The sequence below is a fragment of the Mauremys mutica genome, chromosome 4 (genome assembly GCF_020497125.1).
Source record: "Mauremys mutica isolate MM-2020 ecotype Southern chromosome 4, ASM2049712v1, whole genome shotgun sequence".
NCBI lineage: Eukaryota > Metazoa > Chordata > Testudines > Geoemydidae > Mauremys > Mauremys mutica.
In genome coordinates, this window is record NC_059075.1 from 130,164,992 (window position 1) to 130,170,051 (window position 5,060).

The 5,060-nt window shown below is 51.7% G+C and overlaps 1 protein-coding gene across 2 annotated transcripts in view; it reads right to left on the bottom strand.

Annotated features, from left to right (window-relative positions):
- The window catches only part of LOC123369342 (maestro heat-like repeat-containing protein family member 7), a 1,253,347-nt gene that overhangs the window by 760,596 nt on the left and 487,691 nt on the right, over nucleotides 1–5,060 (bottom strand). The gene's annotated exons all lie outside the window — the stretch shown is intronic.

A 5,060-nucleotide genomic window follows, 5' to 3' on the forward strand; every position in this document is an offset into this window, starting at 1 on the left:
TACAGGGGAGGGGAAGGACTTTTCCGTGAAAGGTCACCGCTGATCCCGCTTTGCTCATCCCCTAGAGGTTATGCACTGAGCACAGGGGCACTTGGCGTGTTAGCCAGAGTTGAGCTAGAGTCAGTGAGTGCAATTGCTTTTCGGGATGCTCCCCCCATTCAGCAGAGCTGAGCTTGCATAGTGCCTGCACGCTGTGGTTTGATCAGCACAGGCCATCATGCTGAGCTTGCATTCAGCATTGCACAACTCAATCAGCTCCGCATTGCTTCCGTAGTGCCTGAAGTTCGCCGTGCACTAGGTCTAGGAGACGCTGGACATTCGTCAGAGCTGGGTTTTTGTGGTGGCTGGACGTTGCTGTGGGATCAATCTCAGGCTATCCTGTACCTTAGTCACATCCAAGTTTCCCTGTTGTCTGGACATAACCATGCAATCTGTATGATGAACAGTCTTAAACCACTGAACGTGCAGCAAAGCAACACAGAGCCATGAACATGTGCCGGTGTAGTAGCCGCTGTGCCTCCTGGGTCATGCTCTCTGCTGGCATTCCTGGAGTGGTCACATCCCAACCTCCTCTCCCAGGTGCCCCGGCACAGGAACCCAAGCACTGCCTCATCCACACCTCTCCTCATTTCTGAACCCAGGTACCCAGCTCTGTGATTTGCTTTGTTTGCTGCAGAATTAATAGGAAAGCTCCCTGCCCACAAACATGTATTCCTACATTACAAGCAGCTTCAGCCCGTGCTGATGTTATTAAGCCAGTGAGTTGCTGCAGCTTCCAGGCGTCACTAGATAAGCCGTGTGAAAGCAGCTCCCTGAGCATTGCCCCATCTGTGCCGACACGTTTTGTTCTGCCCTAGCTGCATGCTGAGCTGCCTGTAAATTAGGCTTCACTGTTAACTTTGGTCCCGTGGCCATGTCGTCGGCAGGAACAAAGGCCACTGCTCACCACGCCAAGGCAGGCTGGAATGAAGTAGCAGCAGGTTCTCCGACGAGTGGCCAGATCAGCCTAGCAAGATGGCCACACTGTTTTGCAGCGAGCTCAGTGGCCAGGTGCCCATAGGGAGCATCTCAGAAGGGCTAATCCTACCAGCTCCCGGAGCAGGAAGATGAAGGGATCAGTCATGCCAGGAAGCACAGGAATTTTGATAGGTAAATGCCTGGAGAGGGTAACAGAGGGAGTGTCTATAAGGAAAGGGAGCATCTGTAGCACAAGGGATGGAATGAAGGCATCTCTGTGGAGCGAGGGATAGAGCCAGGAAGAGCAGAAGGGGATTGAGGGGAGATCGCAAAACCCAAACTACGAATATTTGCCAAAGATGGTGGGTTGGGCTTTGACTTTGGTTCAGCACAGGCCTTGTCTGCATCCAGTTCCCACTTACCTGATCTGTTGAACTCAGGGCATTTGGGTAGATGGTTCTGGGCCCTCTGCCCATCTCCCACAGAGACTGTGATTCAGCAGGGAGGCAGAGGAGAGAGTAAGAGAGAGGAGATGGGTGGATCTGCCTGCAGAGCAGCTCCCACTCCCATGTGGGGCACCGGTGTGGTCTCACTGCTTCCTTCTGTGAACTGAAAGGAAGGATGGGGGTGTCCTAGGTTGGTGCACAGGCCCTAGGAGTAGGGGTGAGCCAGGACTCCATGATGCCCCAGAGAACCCAGCAATCCAATGGGGAAGGTGACCACGCTATTCCGCCGGTTCATCTCTAAGGAGAAGCTCACCGTGGGTGCAGAGAGATGCCTTGACAGAGGAAGGCTGCAAAGCTGTAGTTGCTCAGAGCCGAGGGGAAAGGACACAAGCGTCTCTCGCTGTGAAGGCCTACAGCCCCCTCCAGTCAGAAACACCCTCCAGCTTGGCTGTCAGGACCTTCACACACCCAACAGTGGACTGGACCACACAAGATTTGGGTTTTAGTTCTGGCTCTGCTCCTGGGTGACCTTGGGGAAAATCACTGCCCCTCTCTATGCCTGCCTCCCATCACACCTTTTCTCTGGGTTAGCTCTTCAGAGCAGGGAGTAGCTCTCCCCAACTTTATGTACAGCCCCCAGCGCTGTGGGGTGCTGATCTCCATGGGCAGTAGGTTGGAAGGGGTGGAAACTTTTGAAGATGAGTGTATGGGAGGCGAGAGATAGGCAGGACTGGGGTCCTTCATTGCAAAGAAGGGAACTCTAAGTCTCCAGTTCTAGACAGACTGCTGGTGCCCCTAGCACTTCCAGCCACGTGGTTTCAGAGGCCACCAGGCCCCTCGTCGCTATGTTCTTGCAATTCACAGCCCTTATTAAACAGGTCGAGGTAGTTACACTCTATAGGCCAACCAGGCACTTGGCTCTGTTCCTGGAATTCACACCTTCCATTAAGGACTCCTGGGACCTGGCAGGGCTTTGCTTGGAATGGGACTATTTCTGGGGCCTTCCAGCAGAGCTGCTCTCCTCTCCCAGACATGGAGACCCAGGTTTGGAGCCACACTTACACTGGGGGAGGTGCTAGTTGAGATTTATTCATTTACAATACAACTTTCCCATCATGTCCCAGAGCCACCAAAACCAAGAGGCAACACTAATCCTCTGGGTACGGGGACGTGCATATGGCTAGCATGGCCAGAAGGAGGGGAGTTTGGGTTTCCTCAAGGGAAAGCTTGGGCAGCAGGAGCTGGGCCGCTGCTTTGAACACTAATAGCATCTAACTCTCAGCACAGGAGGCTCAAGGGGACCCATCACACTTCCAGCTTCCACCACTAAAAAACTAGGGCTTAGCACTCTAAGCCAGTTGTGGGGTTGGAGGTCATACACAAGGACACTAATCTGCATTTCTACTTCTCCCATTGAGGACACACTGCAATTTCCTGCTTGAGGGGCAGGTCAGGCTGTAGCTGGCTGCTTGTTTATCACCTCAGCACCATCCCCTCTTCTCCCTGGAAGAGAACAGAGTCTGGAGCTGCCAGAACTGGCACAGCTCATGTCCAGGAAGCAGCTACCTGACCATGAATTCCTCATACAGGCAACCCTGGGATAAGTAACACGTGCTTTTGCTCCTCTTTTCAGACACTGATAATGCACCCATCACCCTGTTGTCTAAGAGAGGACTCAGGAGACCATGAGCAACACCAGCATCCCCAGCTGAAAGAGGGGTCGTAACCCCAGCTGAGCCCCCCCCCCCGATCTATGGTCCCTTCCCTCATTCCTCACAGTGAGAAGAAAACTAGTCCCTAGAGTCCACCACCACTGTACAAATAAATAAATAAAACCACCAGTCGTTTGGCCCAGGAGCTAGGTGAGCCGTCACAGGTTAAACGTGTGTGCCTCTGTAGCATGGATGCAAATCAATAAAAACACAGCGCAAGATGCCCTTTGCCAGTTCCACTTGACAGCTGGCATCTAGCTTCCCTTCTCTCTAGCACAGTGCCTAGTCACCTCTTATTTTAAAGAGGACAGCATGACAACAGATCTCACGCCCAGCTCTGCTGAAAAGCAGGCACACAGCCTGCTCACATGTGGGCACAGATCAGAGAAGTGCTATTTAACGTCTGTGGCACAGGAATGGCTTGCACAACTCTATCCACCTAGGAAACATCACTGAGCCAGCCAAGGGCCACGTGCAAATCCTTTCCAGATGAGAGGAACAGCTGGAAGGTTGATTTGTGGAGGTGTCTCCTCCTCTTGGAAGAAGTGGCGCTGTTCTTGCATTTCTGAATTCACCAGTGCTTATTCTGAAAAGCTAAGAGTTCACCTGCGACCTGAATCACATATGGTGGGAAGGGATCCAGTTTGCAGAGTGTGAACTAGCACTGTTATCAGGCAGCAATAGCAACTGGCAGCCTTTTGAGGCAGATGGAGCAATATAAGCTGAAGGTGACTAGAGCCCTGCAAATTGGCGGATATCCACTTTAAATCCGCAGATATCCACGGACCCCTTTTGCCGATCGTGCATGGATGCAGATCAAAATGTGGTATCTGAAGCCCTGCAAATACCTGCTTTATAGCCGCAGATGAAGGTATCCACAGATCATTTTTGTGGACTGGATGCGGATACCAATTTTGAATCGGTGCAGGACTCAAAGGGGACTCAGGGCGATGCAGGCAGTTATTTCAGAAGAGAAGCAGTTTGCAAGCCATACAACTGGTATTATCAATGCTGAGCTCAGCTTTGCACTACGGGTACACAGCAGTAGGACAGCAACCTCTTTACGCACTTAGCAAGAGCCACATTCAGCCTGCTCCTGTACCCCAACTATACAAGGCCTGATTCAATACAGAAACGTCTAGGTACTTGGCCCTTACAGCAACCCTGCCACGACAAGAACCTAGGTGTGCGTCAATTCTCCTCTCACACCCCTTTACATCAGGAGCACCCTCACTGAGGACAACCGAGTTCCTGGCATACAGCAGTACGAGATCAGAATCAGGCCCACCCTAAGTAGCCCAGCCCTTCACTTGGCTGGGCAATTGTAAGATGTTTGGCTGGCTGGCTTCAGCCCATAACCTATCTCAGGCCCAGTTTGCAGCCACATAAGTCGAGACAAAGCCAATGGGAAGCACAAGCTAAAAACTGGCTCAGAAGGAGAGGGGAATTTGATGTACATGCAGCAGCAGCTCCCACAGCACAGGACTTGAATACAGCCAGCTCTGCTGCATTCAGCTAGTGACTTTAGTTTTCTCTTAAATGTAAAATGGAAAGAGACCCACATCCATTAGATATAGCAAATGCAGAGACATTTAACTTTTGGGTTAGATGCTGCCTCGAAGGATCTGTGCATGGACAAGCCTTGCACCAAAAGCAACTTGGCATTTGCCTACACCCAGCAGTTGTACTGGTTCATTATGGTTACGCTGGTGGAAGACTGTGTGGGGTGGGAGCATAGGCACTGGCATCAGCTTAAATCTGGCTTACAGGGGTTCTGCTTGCACCTGCAAGTTAGTTTTTACTGACCTAGGCTAAATGGAAATGGGACACAATCCAAAACACCAGAGGGTCTCCACACCCAGCCTGGCACAAGAACCACCACCCAGTTAGTTTCTTAGGTGCCAGCTGGGCCCTAGGAGAGGAGGGTTTTAAAGCTACACCAGAC